The sequence below is a fragment of the Bufo gargarizans genome, chromosome 7 (genome assembly GCF_014858855.1).
Source record: "Bufo gargarizans isolate SCDJY-AF-19 chromosome 7, ASM1485885v1, whole genome shotgun sequence".
In the NCBI taxonomy this organism is placed as follows: domain Eukaryota; kingdom Metazoa; phylum Chordata; class Amphibia; order Anura; family Bufonidae; genus Bufo; species Bufo gargarizans.
Genome location: NC_058086.1, coordinates 11,607,727 through 11,625,912, shown reverse-complemented (window position 1 = coordinate 11,625,912; position 18,186 = coordinate 11,607,727). Strand labels below are relative to the sequence as shown.

General features: G+C 42.2%; 1 protein-coding gene across 4 annotated transcripts in view; it reads left to right on the top strand.

Annotated features, from left to right (window-relative positions):
• LOC122943759 (centromere protein P) overlaps positions 1-18,186 on the top strand; it is a 400,675-nt gene that overhangs the window by 72,369 nt on the left and 310,120 nt on the right. The gene's annotated exons all lie outside the window — the stretch shown is intronic.

The following is an 18,186-nucleotide window of genomic DNA, read 5'->3' as shown; positions in this document are numbered from 1 at the left end:
CCAAAACACAAGTGTGAAAGTAGCCTAAGGAGCAGCTTATTGTCAAAGACCCTTCTAACAAGTAGGGATTTCCAAAGCAGACAACCGCTTTTATCCCAAATTAGTTGCACTGAAGCATAGGGTCTGGAGAAGAGGTTGTTTCTGTTGGGGAGCTATAAATTTTCCTTTTTTTTGCCTAATTATCTGAGAATCTTTCCTCCTTGGTTCCAATTCATTCATTTGGCACCAAGGAAAAAAAAAACTTTTAACAGATGGTCTTTTGTTTCAGCGGTGTGGAATACGTAGCAGGGAGAACGTTGTTAAGTTATGTCGTTTTGGCACCTACAGCTGGAAAATTTCATGCAATGGCGAATCTGGCCAATACTTACAGTATAGTACATTTGTGTGTCCACTTAACTATTTGCTCTGTTTTCTGTGCTGTTTAAAAGGGTTCTGCCATCCTATAAAATGATGGAATGTTGCTAGGATATGCCATTCCTTTGATCTTGAGAATGAAGGGTATGCAGAGTATACTTAGATCTGTGCCCCCTTCTGAATTTCCATTGCACACTGTCTGTGCAGGGAACTGCAGCCGGTCTGCAGGGAAAACCTAGGGAGTGTGTGCGGATTCGGTCCGGATGTTTTTGCGAATGCATTCAGTGAAAAATGTGAGATTTTGCAGACAAAGTCATTTAGTCTTGTCTGCGACTGCGATCGTGTGATAAAAAACGGAAGTTATACAAACAACATCTCTTAGCAACCATCCGTGAAAAACGCATTTCGCATCTGCACTTGCTTGTGGATACGATGTGATTTTCACATGTTTCCATCCACTGCTATGGGGCCTGCGTTGCGTGAAAATCGCAGAATATAGAACATGCTGCGATTTTCATGAAATGCACAAGTGATGCGTGAAACCAAACGCACATGTACACAGCCCCATTGAAATGAATGGGTCCGGATTCCGTGCAGAATACTCGCTCGTGTGAAAGGGGCCCTAGAGGGAATGTGTCATCTGAACATGACCTATCGTTTAAATCACATTTTTATGTTTAACATATTTTTAAAGAACTTTTGATTTATGTTATTTTTTATTTTCCATGTCAACATCTATATTTAAACAAAAAACATCAAATCCTGCAGTTTTCACACTGGCCACTAGGCCTAATAATTGGCGCCACTTCTTGGTCTGTACAGATCACTTTATTGCAGTTATATATTAGTCTAATCCTGCCTGTAATGATAAGGAGACAGAGGAGACTACTCTTACATCTGCGCTTTCCCTTTCCGCTATTGAGATCCATCATAAGGTCTCAATAGCGGGGAAAAACACTTCCGTTTTGTCCCCATTCACTGTCAATGGGGATAAAACTGAACTGAAGGGAACTGAGTGCACCAGAATGCATTCCGTTCCGTTTCATTGCGTTCCCATGTCACACACAAAGTGCGGCAAGCAGCGTTTTTGACTGCGTCCTGGGATGCGGAGCAAGATGGATCTGTCATGACTCACAATGTAACTCAATGGTGACTGATCAGTTTTCTCTGACACAAAAGAAAATGGATCCGTCCCCCATTAACTTTTAGAGACTGATCCGCTTGGCCATTTTAGAGATAATACATCCGGATCCGTTCATAACGGATGCAGACGGTTGTATTATCATGACGGAAGCATTGTTGCTGATCCATGACGGATCCAGCAAAAAGGCAGATGTGAAAGTAGCCTAAAGCCTCATTCACAAATCTGTGTCCGTGGTCAAATCCGTGAGCAGGTGGTCAGTGATGCATCTGTGAAGCTGTTGGGTCCGTGTGTCCGTTTTTTGCTGTCCGTGTTGCATCCGTGTTTCACTGACCCTGAACAGCTAAAAAATAATTTTCAAAGCATCTCTTCTTAATGATCCGTTAAACACGGATGGCATCCGTGTTGCATTCGTGGTTTTCACGGACCCATAGACTATACTGGACCTGATGGATCCATGAACATGGACAAAATAGAGCGTGCATCCCTGCTAAAAACACGGACCCACGGACCGTGATAAATCACTGATGTGTGAAATTTGTGAATACACACATTAAGATGAATGGGGAGGTGTGCTGTCCATAGAGAACGTCCGGGAAACACTGACGTGTGAATGAGGCTTAAGACAGGATTCACAATAGGTGATTGTCAGAGCTTACCTATTCCTTCCCCTGTACTGTGACTGCTGCACAGATTATGCCTAGAAGACTCTTCCATAGAAGTCAATGGGGTCCCCTCCTGTCCATTGTGTCTATGGACCATGGGGCTGCCGTAAAGCCGTTTTCTTAATGCTGTGTAATTGCTTTTAAGAACAGCTCAGGCAAGATAAAAAGGATGTGTTACTATCTGGTTTTAACTGGCAGATACATTTTTTGGTGACCCATTTTCTTTTAAAAGGGGACACAGCTCTATATCCCCTTCATTCTCAGAGTCCCAGAGGCTGGACCCACACCAGTCAGAAAGTGATGGAATTGGTGGAATATCCTACAGAGACCCAGAAATTCAGAACCTATTTTGTCATTATGATGGCGTAGCTTCCCTTTTTCAAGTATTGGGGGAGGGGGGGGGGGGGGTTGGGGTTGGGCTGGGCAGATCCTTTCTGCAGTGTTAGCACTTTTTTTGAGATTCGGAAATCTTGTAAAAAATGTGTTCTTTGCCATTTCTCAGTAGATCACAAAGGGCTTGGATTTAAATATGATTCCACTGCCTCCAGAGTTTGTAGGTGTTTTGGATTATCCGGTCCACCATATCACAGGACGAGATAATTGACGTCCATTTTCTTTTTTCATTGAGATCTTGTAAACCCATGGGAGAGATTCCATGATATGTGGCATAATATGTACAGTACCGAAAAACAACTAAACTGAATATATCCGTATAAAAAGCTCTAAGGGGGAGATTTATCAAGGCCAGCACTTTCTGTGCCGGGCTTGATATTCCCTGCGCTGCTGGAGGATGCACCTAATTTATGATGAGGCGTGGGCCGGGTCATAAATTAGGTGCATCCTCCTGCAGTCCGTGCACCTAAACCACGACAACTCTGAGCTACCGTAAATTTGTCTCTGGCCACGCCCCTTTCCACCTTTGTCACACCCCTGTTGGAGAAGTGGTAGCACCCTTCCTCTGATCTTGGCACCATGTTTAAGCAGGGCTATGACAAGCCTTTTGCTCCATGGTTGACAATGGCACAAGCTCGGTTGGCATTTGTTAAGGTATCATTGGTTGGAAATACTGCCCTAAGCTCTTGATCACAGCTGAAGTAGATTTTTATTTCACTTTGTTACAGGGGAAAACTGCGCCCAAATGTGTCCTGCCCACGTTCCACTGTCTGAGATGTTGGGGCATGATGTACATGAGAATGCAATTCACTTAATTGAAGCCATCCAAGACACGTTGCGACCTATTCTATCCATAAAGTGTTACAGTAAAATCAATGAGCAATGAAAGTTTATCGCTGTGTAGATCTCTGGCAATATCGTTCATTTAAAGGGAACTTGTCATCAACGTTATGCTGACCTCACTTAGGGCCACCTAAAGTAGTGACAGATGCGCTGATGTCAGCGGTGTGTCACTTATGAGCTAAAAGTAAGTGGTTGCTGAGAACCAGCATCATAATCATTACAGCTCAGGCCTTGAAAAGAGTCAAATCTACCTGAGAAGAGTCATGGTTATTATAATCTCCTGCTCTCCCCGTCCATCTGCTGATGATTGGCAGTTCTCTCCTAGACAGAAAGGGAGAAAACTAGGTAGAAGACTGTCAGTCATCAGCAGATGGGTAGGGAGAGCAGGAATTCATGAATAACCAGGACTCTTCACAGGTGGCCGTGACTCTTTTCCAGGCCCAGTCTGCAATGATTGTGATCTTGGTTCTCGGCAACCACTTACTTTTAACTTTTAAATGACAGACCGCAGAAATCCACTCACCTGTCTCTACTTTATTCTGCTGTTAGTATGGGCAGCATAAAGTTCCAGGTTCCCTTTAAGGCCTCTTTCACACTACCGTATGTCTATTTCAGTGTTTTGCGGTCCGTTTTTCACAGATCCCTTGTTCTGTTTTTTGTTTCCATTGTGTTTCCGTATATGGCATATACAGTAATTACATAGAAAAAATTGGGCTGGGCATAACATTTTCAATAGATGGTTCCGCAAAAACGGAACAGATACGGAAGACATGCGGATGCATTTCCGTATGTGTTCAGTTCTTTTTGCGGACCCATTGACTTGAATGGAGCCACGGATAGTGATTTGCGGGCAATAATAGGACATGTTCTATCTTTCAACGGTATTGAAAAACGGAAATACGGAAACGGAATGCATACGGAGTACATTCCGTTTTTTTTTGCGGAACCATTGAAATGAATGGGTCCGTATACGGAACACAAAAGGCTGCCTGCAAAACGGAAAAAACAAAAAACGGTAGTGTGAAAGAGGCCTAAGGATGGGTTTACATTATCTGCTGTTGCTCATACTCGGCAGGCCTAAAAGGTTCCCAAGCATTCTCTTGTGCTAGGAGAAGATCAAGTGCCAAAGTTAAGAGGAGTCTGGAAGCCTCCAGGGCACTGTACATGAAGGGACTGAGTCTTGGGCACTTATGGTCTCCACACCAGGGGGATGAAAGCAATGATTTCTCATGTTTGCCTTGCTGTCTCCATCATCAGTATAGTGCTGTCAGTAGTTCTGAGGGCCCAAAACTGCTGACAGTCTTTCTAAATATTGATGGAAATAAAGTTGATATGTATTACCAGTTCTAAAAAATAGGGAGATTCTAGTGCAGGAGTTCAATGTGAAATAATTTTAGTAAATCACTGTACTCAGGTACTGTATTTTGCTCTTCAGATGCAGCATGGAGCAGTCGCAGTGATTGATAGCTCTTCTTCAATATAGACGTGTGCGGGAAAAGCCGTCAGTCACTATGGGTGAGGAGAGCAGAAGCTAAAGGCTTTCTCTAGGAGTCTTGACAGGGCTAAAACAGATTTTTAACATAAGAATATTGAATCTTGTCATAGCAAATGATATATCCCAAGCTCAGCTCTTCATCCTCTGTTCTATGCTGCCACATAGGCAAGCATAGGGAACCTGACTGGTCCACTTTAGGTGGATCTGTCCAAATTTTCCTTCACTAATGTTTTATTACAATCCTTTGATGTTGTTGTTGTTATTGTCAGACATTTTTGTTAAATCTGAGATATAAATCTAGTGAGAGTAAATCCCAAAGTTTGACCTGGGACGAGTCCTTAAGCGGACATCCTGCTCTTTATGCAGAGGTATTTTACCTGCCAGAGCTCCTGACTAAAAGTGAGCCTAGTTGGCATGGTTCACGGGGGAACTGCTGGCACTTATTATGGCGTTGGCTAGACACTAATGGGGGCACTACATGCACAAACATACTGCTTTAAACTGTTTAATGTTAAAGGGGTTATTCCACTGAATGCATCAGTATGTAATGGATAGTGCATTTTAAACTAAGTATTATTATTGCAGTATACATGCAATAAAAAATGTTATTTTTTTTTTAAATATACTGTACATTACATTGTCTTCTCTGGTAGCGCCCCCTACTGTGTTTCCTGTGGCCGCAATTCCAGGTCCACCTTTCTCGGCATTCAGTGGTGGAGCGACCTGCTCAGAGCTTCTCTGCTCCCTTGTCCTCTCAGTGCCGGCGCAGTCAATGGCCCAGACACCTTTCATTCATTCCTACCTCCAGATTCACAGAAGTATCTCTGTAGACAGTGGAGAAGGAAATTGATTGGTGGGCATTGCCCACTACAGTGCTGTTTGTTAGTGGAATTGCTGAGGCTGTATATGAGGAGCTATTTTCTATACATGGGGGACGGAGTTAATAACCACTTACTGCAGTGCATTCCTGGGCGATACAGGTGATTGATTGTTCAATGGGATGAGCTGCTGCCCACCCACCGAAAAGGGAAGAGACAAGTCCGCCAGATATGTGAAGAATAGAAATAGGATAAAAATTATACTGGAGAGCAACATTTGATGAATGTCCCTTTAATACGGGTATTTCCATATCCAAAGGATATGCCATATTTGGCATATTCTGTTTATATGATATAAATGTCCCAGATGGGAGTACCCTTTGGTTGTTCACCCCTGGGGACCATTTCTGCAGACTTGCCCTGTGTAGCCGGACCCACGGCAGGAGTCATACTTGCAGATGTAGCCATTTCTAGATTGACACTTGCAGCTAATTGCAGCAAAACAATAGCCATTGGAAAGCATGGTGTAATTTGCTGCAACATTTATTTAATGCATGAATTTCAAAGACGCTACATGCGCACCTGATCCATGCCATTGGCAGGGATGTGTCATTTCACTGGGTCACGTGACACATGGGTGACATGTCACCACTGAGGCCCGTCAGTGGCTGCAGCAGCAACGTGACCCGCATCAAACTGGACGTTGACGTAGGGAGACCCGAGCCCTGCGGCGCCCGAGGAGAGCAATGGAGCCAGAAACCAACGGTGGGGATCAGGTAAGTATGATTCCACCGGGGGTCCAGGCACACCAGAGGGGTTGCAGAAAAGACGACAATACTGATGGACAGAAAAAAGAAAAATAAATTGTGGAGGAAATGCTGTATAAATAATGAAATCACATGTACAGTTAATTTTTTATCCCCTTCCTCATCTCCATATTTATAAGTAAGTGTCTTATTCCCCCTGTGTGTTTTAGAAGTATAAAACATCTGCTGTTCAGATGTCTGGAGGAATGTCATTTTGGGAAATAACACACATGTCTGTATAAAGTCCTGTCTTGAGAAGATATTGTGTGAGAGATAACCAGTGATTGTGACACAAGTGTTTTTTGTGTTTTTCTTAAAGAGGACCTGTCATGGTTTTGTATTAATTGCGATAAATACCTTTACTTGCGGGGTACCCCCCACTGATGCTGCCACCCTGCCTGATCTTTTAAAATATTTCTCCTGCACCCCGCTGTGCCCGCCGCAATTTTCGCGCTCAGTATGCAGGAAGGAGGAGACACCAGGGTTTCTCAATGGGCGTCTCCTTCTCCCTGGCTGTGCCGTGATTCAATCACATCGGAGAGCGTCACAGCCAGGGGGAATGTGAGTTTTTATTTTTATTTTCTCCCTGGCTGTGACGCTCTCCCCTGTGATTGGATCGCGGCACAGCCAGGGAGAAGGAGACACCCATTGAGAAACCCTTGCGTCTCCTCCTCCCTGTAGCGATGCTCAGTATTAGCATACTGAGCGCGCAAATTGCAGGAGCTATATTTTAAAAAAGTCAGGCAGGGTGGCAGCATCAAGTAAAGGTATTTGTCGCAATTAATACAAAACCATGAAAGGTCCTCTTTAATAGACTGATCATGGTTCCTTCTTATGCTGAGAAGAAGGAACACCAGTGCTAGTAAGAATGTGTTACTAATATTCATATCCTAAGGCCAGATTCTTAAGAGTATGTTCGGTATGGAAAAATGCAGTCCAAGTGATGGCTACTTTTCCCCAACTTACCGCACTTCAGGTGACCCAAACTCACTGCCTCATAGTGATATATGAGGCTGTGATTTCCTGTCTGACCTCAGGTAGACCCTCAGTCAGGCTGGAACTCACAGCGTTGTAGATCACTGTGACTTTTGGGTCAGCTGATCAGCGATCGGTCCTGGCAATTCAGACATCATACGGTCCAAATTTTGAGGGAAGAAAGCGCTTAAATTGGCGTGAGGGGACTTATAGGCCATACATGCTTCTCTGGAATTCTGGAAAGAAAGGAATGCAAATGAGCTCTTAAAGCGGTTATCTGATTTCTGAAACATCCCCCCCTAGCGGGTGATGATAGGGAGGCTCGTCCCCGTCCCCGCCTGCCATTGGCTGCTCCCCCGACACCAGATGTTTTCATCCATGTGCAGGGAGAAGCAGCAGCGGCGGTGTAGGGACCAGGAGCGGCGCTAGGAACAGGGTAAGTATATTACCTGTGAGGGTCCCGGCACATGGGGGGGATGTTTCAGAAATCGGATAACCCCATTAACAAGCTCCACCTCTAATGCCACCAGATGTAAGGGAGCTATCCTGTAAGTCAATGTTTGACACTTTAAATAGGTCTTGAGATGACTCAGATATTAAGTAAGCCAGCACCTCATCTGCAGACAGCTGTTTCGGGATGATAGCCCCTCATCAGTGCAGAGCAGAGAGTACTGGCTTAACTGGGTGAGAGGTCTAAGTCAGGATTTGGGGGGGGGGGGGGTACTATTTCTCCTTAGGGGAGAGCACCATAATCGGCTTGAGGATCCAAGTCATGTCTCAAGGCCTATTTAAAGGGTTGAACCTTGATTTATAGGATAGCTGCCTTACATTTGGCGGCATTAGAGGCAGAGCTTGTTAAGTTCTCATTTGCATCCCTTTCTTCCCAGAATTCCAAAGGAGCATGTATGGCCTATATGTCTCCTCACGCCTCATGCTATTGCGCATGCGCCGGCTAAACGGCGCGAAATCTGCAGGATTAGCCGGCCATGCGCAATAGGTATTGCGATGCCCTGCCAGGAGCGGGCATCGCATTGCGCATGCGCCCGCTACGATTTGTACCGCACAGCCGCAGTGGAAAGGGACAGGGGAGGGGAGTAAACGGGCGGGCAGAGGCGCACGGAGGGCGGAGTTATCAGCCGTTTAGGAGGTGCCTGCCTGGGGCTCCGAGGATTGAGAGACCGCCCTGGGCACTTGAGAGGGCTCAGAAGATAATCTTATAACTTCGTTTTCGGCAAATTGAAAAGTCAGTTTTCTACCACAAAGGTACCGTTTTTATGTTCTGGCTGGATCACATAACCCTATTTTAACGGTCTAACATGCTAAAATGTGGTGACAGACTCCCTTTAAGGCGTTCTGCCCAAGGAGAGAGAATACCTGGGCCTCTCGCCCAGTTAAAAACCCTTTGAGGACCATAAGATTACCGTCATCAATATTAAAATAATTATATTTTTTTCCATTTAAGAATGTATTTGAACAATAAATAAAACCATTTCCACACTTGTGTCATTTTTGGGGGAGGAGTTATGACACGGGACAAATGTGACTATTTAGGTAACTTTTAATGGAAGGCCAAAAGAAGCAAATTTTTTTTGTTACAGCAACTGAAGTTCGTACACTTCAGTTGCTGTAACTAAGCCATTTCATGAAATAACTGGCAAAAAGCTAGATCCATTTGTTGATAAGAACTAATATTTTGACTCAAACAAAAAAAAAATATTTTAAGTTCTTAATCAGACGATACAGGCAATTAAAAACATGGGACAAATACGTCCCTTGGTCCTCAAAGGGTTAACCTACTTAAGCCAGTACTCTCTGCTCGGCACTGATGGACAATCACCCCGAAACAGCTGTCTGCAGATGAGGTGCTAACTTACTTAAAATCCAAGTCCATGTCTCAAGCCCTTTGGAACATTGACTTATTGTATATCCGCCTTACATCCGGTGGCATTAGATGCAGAGCTTTTTAAGAGCTCATTTGCATCGCTTTCTTTGCAGACCAAATACGCTCCTGTCAACTGGCATGTATGTAGGTGACATTGAAGAAACGCTTCATTCAGCAGCACAAGCACCGTGTGGATTGTTTCAAATTGCTTTACTCTTTTACTTACTGTAAATGGAAATTTTAGGTTCTTAGCTCATGTTGTAATCAGACTTTGTAAGCCCGTTGGTTGGCAGGCTCACAGAATTTTCTCAAGAAGTGCATTACACACTTAATATTTCTATGCACACAGTGGCATACTTACTATGGATGTAGATTATGCCACTGCTATGGGGCCAAGGGTAAAAGGGGGCCCATCGCTGAACTCCTTCTCCTGCATTCTTACATTGGTTGATGAAATTTTCTTGCAGCTACCACTTGATCAGGGAACTAGGAAGTTCAGTGCAAAGAAATTTTACATGTTCCATTGAGTTCATTGATAAACTGTATAAATTCATATGCACTGAGCTCCCCCTAGAGGTGGGTGTAGGCAGACAGTTTTATAATGTACTCAATGGCAGCAGCAACCAAGGAGCCGTATAGGGGAGAATTATCAATGTATTAACCCTATCACTACCGGAGGTTTTTTCATTTTTATTTTTCTTCCCAATCTTCCTTGAATCATAACTTTTTTTTATATTTACATTCACATAGCTGTATGAGGGCTTATTTTTTGCGGGACAAGGTGTACTTTCTAATGCCATTATTTATTATGGCATACAATGTAGTGGGAAGCAGTAAAAAAAATTCCAAATGGGGTAGAATTGGAAAAAGAACGCAATTCCTCCACCATTTTGTTCCCATGGCATTTCGTTTGTGGTAAAACTGACCCATGGCCTTCATTCTCTGGGTCAGTACGATTACAAAGATACCCCATATGTATAGGTTTTGTATGTCTAAATAGTGAAAAAATAAATGTAAACTTTGAAAAAAAATTTTTTTTTTTACATCACCATATTCTAACCAACATAACTTTTTTTTTTATACTTATGTCTACTGAGCTGTATAGGGGCTAATTTTTTGCAGGACAATCTGTAGTTTTTATTGATACCATTTTGGAGTGTGTGTGACTTTTTGATCAAATTTAATAAAAAAAATTGGGATAAGAGAAGCAATGAAAAAATGGCAAATCGTCCATTTTAAACCTTTTTCCGTTGATTTTTTTATATTTTAATAGTACTGGCGTTTTTGTCGCAGTGATGCCCATGATGATTATATTTATTGTTATTTTTTTTTTTTTATTATACAGAATGGTGGGTGAGTTAAACTTTTTTTATATTTTTTTTACATTTTTTATGTGTTTATTGTAATGATTTTGAAGCTCATATATAAGCTTATAAATTGTGTTTCTTTATTTTAAATTTTGTACAATCGGGGATTTTTAAAATGAGTTTATGACTATCAATTGCTCATTTCTAATGTTGGCCTACAATTGCAGCATGAATACTATTAGCCTCGTCAGCGAGGCTGATATTATTCAGAGCAACTACCGACAGCCCCATTGGCCGCAGGTAGTTTCAATAGGAAGCCCGGAAGCATGAGCTTCTGGGTTTTTGCGCACTTAGATGCCGTGATCTCACTTGATCTTTAATCTAAATCTTTAATTACCGAGATCAGCATTATTGTCAGTAACGGTAATTAGCGGCAAGTCTCAGAGACCTGCCGGCCATGACGCCAGCTGCACGTGCGAGCGGGTACCATGTTAGGACATTGCTCCAGCGCCGTATATGTAGGGCGTGGTAGCGAAAGGTTTGATGCCCATTGTCTGGTGTTTATGAACCACGTGCTCACATTTTTCTGACATAGTCCTTACTCAACTTCTATTTCAGGCAAGAATGTCCATTGCAGGAATCCTAAGGTAGTGATTTTTACAAAGCATTTGCCCCCCTCCCCCATTCTGTGATAGTAGGTTTCACCAGTATAGAAATAAATAAGCCAGGACCCTCGAAGAGCAGAGGGGCTCATTTATTGGCACTTTATTGCCGTACAGACCTCTTCACTTTATAACCCTCATACACATTAAGATATATTTTTCAACGCAGTAAGGCCAGTTTTCTGGCATAATTGCATTGGGAAGATTGGCATATGTGCTTGTGCCCACATAGTGTTTGTATTTGTCATACACTTAATGAAATGTAGTGACCCTGAATACGGTCCAGGGTATATCTAATACAAAGAATGAATAGCTAAGAAAGCTATAGAAACCCTATTTGGCACCTATTTATTAAAACCTAACTTTTATTAGGTATTAAGGGGTCATTTATGACCAGATATATGCCACTTTTGTGGCATTTACGTATCTGGTGAAGATTCTGTCGCACGCCATTGTGCGGCAGAATCTACGACTTCTTCCCTGCACACGCCAGTTCATTCATCATTTTCTACGCCTGTTTTACCCATAGAAAATTGTCTTAATTTACGCCAGCAAGGGAGCTGGCGTAGCTTTAGAAGCAGCGGTGGGTCCGCCGAATTTTTGTAGGGGCCGGCGCCTCTACATGACTTCAGCTTATTCACCGCCAGCACAGGGCCTTAATAGGAGCCACGTCTAAAACTCCGGTCTTAATAAATGACCCCCTTAATACCTTATAAAAGTTATGGTTTAGCAAATGGGTCACAAACAGGGTTTCTATAGCTTTCTTAACTAGTGGTTCTTTGCATTTGTCATACAATCTCAAGTATTTCAGAACCTGCATCAATAAAAACTTCAGTTGTCTGGCACAACTACACCAATATTTTCTTTATTTTATTTTTACTTTTTTAGTGTGTCGGTTGAATTAGTAGAAATACGTGAGGAGTTAATTCCATTTCAGTGCGAGCTGTGGGTGGAAATCCAGGACATACAGCTGAAACTCGAAAAATTCATCAATTTATTTCAGTAATGCAACTTAAAAGGTGAAACTAACATATGAGATAGACTGATTACATGCAAAGCGAGATATTCCAAGCCTTTATTTATTATAATTTGGATGATTATGGCTTACCGCTTATGAAACCCCAAAGTCACAATTTTTAGGTCCCCTTTGCTCAGGGGGGATGGAGTAATTAGCTGACTAGAGTGTGACACTTTGATCCTAGAATATTGAACCTTTTCACAAAATTCTAATTTTAAGCTGCATTAATGCAATTCCTTTTAATTTGCATTACTGAAATAAATGGTCTTTTGCACGATATTCTAATTTTTCGAGTTTCACCTGTATATACCTTGCCAGCTAGTGGACCTCCTGGTGGTGACTTGTGCTTTCCTCAAACTTTAGTTAGTATCATGAGGATTTATTATCCTAGTATCCACTGGTACACATTTGCGTGGCAAATACCACATTTTGAAATCTTGTTTTTTTAGTGTTACTGATGAAGACCTCTATTAAATATTGATTGAACTGACCAAATATATACTTTCCAGACTTTCAGTAGGTATAATAAATCTCAGTCTCCACACTTGGTTGGGGGTATTTGGATTATGAGTAATCGTGTACATTTTGTCTATTTAACAGACGTTTTATTGGTCTGAGTTGCGTGAATCATGCATTGGCACCAACCATAAAGCATGTGTGAAAAGTCTTCTGACAGATTACCAGCTCGAAAAATGTCTGCTCACAATGCTTAATTCTTCAATTAACATAGGATCCCACTTCCAGTTAAGAGGTGGCCACACATGACCATGGTCACTCGGCATTGAAGTGAATAGAAGTTACCTGAACACTAATATGTTTTATTTAAGAGGAAAACCCATTCAAGACCAGGCTATTTTCAGTTTTTTTTTGTCTGTTTTTTTTAGTTTGTTTACTCCCTGTCTCCCTAGAACTATAACTTTTTATTATTTTTCCATTCACATAGCCATATGAGGGCTTGTTCTTTGTAGGATGAGTTTTACTTTCTAATGGCGCCATTTACGGCTGCATACAATGTAGTGGGAAGCTGGAAAAAATGTCACATGGGGTGAAATTAGAAAACAAATACAGTTCCTCCACGGTTTTATGGATTTAGTTTTTACAGCATTTCCTGAGGTAAAACTGACCTGTTACCTTTATTCTCCAGGTCAGTACAATTACAACGGTACCACATTTATTTAGTCTTAATACTGAACAAAAAATGAAAAACTTTGAAGCAAACAAATTTTTTCTTTGTATCGCCATATTCTAACCCCCAAAACTTTTTTTATGTTTATGTCTACAGAGATGTGTTAGGGCTCATTTCTTGCGTGTGCATGATGTTTTGATCACTTTTTGTTCAATATTTTTGGGGAGGTGAAGTGACAAAAAATGGCAAAGCAGTGATTTTGATGGTCTGTTTTTTTTTTTTTCCATTATGCCATTCACCGTACGGGATAAATATTTTTATATTTTAATTATACAGGCAATTTCGCTCACAGAGCTGCCCATGATGTTTATTTTTTTAATTGTTAATTTTTATTTTCATTTCGGGTAAAGAGGGGTGATTTTAATTTTAATTTTTTAATATTTTTAAAAACTGTGGAACTATTAAAGTGATCACCATATTTAAATACCGAAATGCCGGCATAAATCTACGGTGGAAAGGGTTTAAATAGTATGCATGTAAGAAAGAAGATGGCTTCGGCAGCATGTCGCAATATCAAAAAGATTCTTTATTCGTACCTCCAGACACAAATGGCAACGTTTCGACTGTACACCAGTCTTTGTCAAGCCTAATGACATAAATGCTGACAGGCATATATATACCCCCCACATAAAATACACACCCCGTTACATCATCAGTGCAAATCAATGCATAATAGAATACATCTGTTCATGTTTCAACTTACAGCTACTGACATGTCCGCCAAGCTCGTGTTGTTTGCCTTGACGTTCCCTTGTCTGTAATGCGCAGCCGCGTCTCAATGAATTTGCATACCGGAAGTATCATCCGTCGCCATGGTGTCCGGCGGCGCACGTGTCTCTAGCCAATGAGCTGCCAGAGGCAACCACTGACGTCACAGTCTGCGCGTCCACCCCGTGACACTCACCCAAATGCATACATCCGTGCGTCAATACCGTGGGTCACATGGGGTACGCAGCCAATGACAACACAGCGCAAACACCGGCGTCATGACAACGATGACGCCACAGTCAGCGCTACCTACTATGAAGAAAACATGTACATTCCGTATCAAAGGTGAACAGATCTATGCTGTATAGGGCCACTGGCCACAACGGTGATCACCTGATTGTCAAGAGATATCCATCCGGAATGTACATATTCACACATATACAGAAATGGAGACAATACATGTCATAATGAGTGTGGTACATTGTAGCCACACAAAGCCACCATCTGAACAATGTATCCCACATATACATTGCATGTAAATCCTCACCATAGCACCCCCCGAATTCCATTTGTATCCATCTTTGGGAGTGATAGCGGCAATATAGCCACCATCCTACGACAGGAATGGCAGATCCTGCAGAAAGGATTGCCTGCGGTCACTGAATTTTCTGTTCCCCCAATGATGGCATACAAACGGAGCCCTAACCTACGCGATAGATTGGTGAAGGCGGATATAGGGGGGAAGGACATCGAAAGACAGAAAAGATTAGCACCACTTAGGAATGGCAATTTCCCTTGCCTTTCCTGTTGCAACTGCGGTGGCATCATGAAAGGTGACGGTTTTACTCATCCATACAGTGGCAAACGGTTTAAGATCAAAGGTCACTATACATGTAAATCCACAGATGTGGTGTACATGATACAGTGCCCATGTAGTTTGATCTATGTGGGGGAGACCACGATGGAATTGAGGGAAAGAATTAACAAACATAAAAGCACAATAAGAACAATGTGGCAGCAATCGCCCAATAAACAAGCAAATGCTAATTTAACTGTGATCTTACTTTTCTGCCAGAACCAAAAATCATTGTTCCTGTGCAGCGGATCACATTGTCTAAACGGCCATCTGCTGCCCAGGGACAAATGTCTATGCAAATTAGGCAGTTGGAGCGCCACTGATGCTACACTCCTTGGTGCTCAATACACTATCCCATCCCCACGTATCTCTCCAGTGGTGCAAGCTAAAGAGAAAAGAAAAGTATTATTTTAATCAACATGATCAACCCTACCAGGAAATATGGGAGGGGAAAGGGAAAACATAAGCTAAGTGAGACATACACAGACAAAGAGACTGCACAGCCAAATAGGAAGTTTATATCTCAGTCCAAGTGCTTTATTCACAACCATACAAGTCAGTATTTTTCTGTAATGGCCTCCATGATCGTGGTGCTGCTTCTGAGTGAGTAAGTGAAGTTTAGGAAGCAGGTTCTCTTCTACTTTCTGTGTGCAGTGGATGACAGCTGGTCTCTACCCACCATCTCTGGGAGAACTGCAAACTTGACATTCAGTATTCACATGGAAAACTGCTAAAAATTCCAGATACAAGTGACATAGTGTCCAGGAATAGTGTTATTCCTCATGTACACATGCTGTACTCTTGATTAATGCAAAATTTGTTGAAAGGTTAGAAAGACTTTAAGGCATAAAACGCAGAATCTAAGACACATTGATGCACATGAGGAACAAAGGTTAGCCCAGGTGTCAGAACACACAGAGCAGCAGAGCTTGCTGTGTATGGAGCTGTGAAGCACGGACCTGTTAGAGTGCTCATGTTGACTTCTTTCAAGCGCCAAAAGCTCCTACAGTGAGCAATGAGCAGTAGAACTTGACCATGGAGTAATGGAAGCAGGTCGTCCAGTCTGATGAATCACATATTCTTTTACATGATGTGGACAGCTGTACATGTGCGTCACTTACCTAGGGAACAGATGGCACCTGGATGGAAGGCAAGCTGGTGTAGGCAGTTTGATGTCCTGAGCAATTATCTGCTGGGAAACCTTTGGTATTCATTTGGATGTTACTTTCATGTTGACTCCTTTGACACCATCACCTACCTAAACATTGTGGCAGACAAAGTAGCTGGTATTCCATCTATCTTCAGGATGGGTCATCAATTTCCAAACAGTAGGGATCCAACACCCTGTTCCCCCACCCGATTGCCTTCTCCCTGCAACCTCTGGCGCTGGAACTAGCATTCTTATTGGAACAGGAAGCATAGCTGATCAGCGGCGGTGCTGGGTGTCGGTGCCCTGCTGATTGGACATTGAGGACCTATCCTGAGTATTGGCCTTTAAAATCAGGAGCCTGAAAAAAACTCTTTAACCTTAGGAAACCATGTGGTTTTGGGAGGGAAACAGCTGGTTTAGAAAACTGAAGCCTCCAATTACCATTCAATATGAAAAAGCAGTGGGAATGCGAGCAGCTCTGCCGCTACCAGTGGATGGAGCTGTGTAGTTCTGTTGCTGGATTCCCGCTACTAAACAGCTGGTATTGGATCCCTGCTGATGTAATATCTGGACAATTCGGTAAAGGCAAACATCACCTTACTTTTAGTTTAAAAGCATGAAAATTTTGCATTCAAATCTTTATTTTTTAGTTTGTATCTGTAAAGTACATAATTTATCAACATTTAACATTACACATGATATCTAGAGTCTAACATCTTGGCAAGCATCAATCAGACCGCGGCGCGGGGTAATAGTTATCCAAGCGGCACTTTGCATACAGCCTCTATGTACGTCGCATAGTGCAGAGATTGCAGTGTTCCTAAGCAGAGCTAGGGTAGTGTCTACTGCAGACTTTTACGTTATTTTTTTCAGTAGGAGTGTATTCACAATTTTTAACGTAACTCATCTTAACATTTGACTAGAAATCCATCATATAACCGTTTTACTACCAGGACAGTTTTCACACCTTTTGACAAACACAAGTAAAACCTAAATTATAAATGAAAAACAATTCACGTTAAACCACTGTACGCATGTTTTCTGAAAGTAGTCACCTGGAACATTGTGGAAATGCTTCCCAGAACTCATGAGCACCTTCTTGCTATTTTGCACCAAAATGTAAAGACATTCACATTTGTTGAAAAAAACTATGTGCAAGATTTTAATGACTTTGGTTTAAAATTTTGACTGCAGCAGTAACTGAGAGGCACAACGTTCATGCTGTACATGGCACTTATGTCTATGTCTACATGCACATACCTACCAGAAGGGAATAGACCAAGATCCAAATGCCAGTAAACATCATGGAGTCAACAAATGTCCTTATTAAGTGCAATGAGGGATTTGTAACTGCTTGTCTTCTCACGAAATAGTGGAAAAAAGACACCCCAGATGGTGACATATCCTTCCTCATTCATAAGGGGGGTGATAACATGAAGAAAAGTTCCTGTTGATGACAGTAGTTAGCTGCGATCTTTCTTCCTGATGTTACATGCAGTTTTTCCCTCCCTGAGACCTTATGCATGTGACCATATCTGTTTTGTGATGTGAAAATTACAGATCCACAAAACATACCGTAGGTACTGGTCACGTGCGTTCTTTTCTGCCAAACGGACAAGAATAGCATGTGTGCTATCTTTTTGGGGGAATGGCGGAACGGACATACAAATGCAGACAGCACACTTTGTGCTGTCAGCATTTATGCGGCCCTATTGAAATGAATTAGCCGTGCCCAAAACGCAAAAAAATGCAGATCGGATGCGGAACAAAAATGCGGTCATGTGTATGAACCCCTAGGGGGAAGCGGAAACCCCAAACCAAAAAGTAAAGCTTTTGATGCTGCTCCTCAACTTCAAATGAGCGCTGCACCCTGAATATTACAACTAGTGTATTTAACCTGTTATCCCTTCTCCTGGGTTGTGCGCAG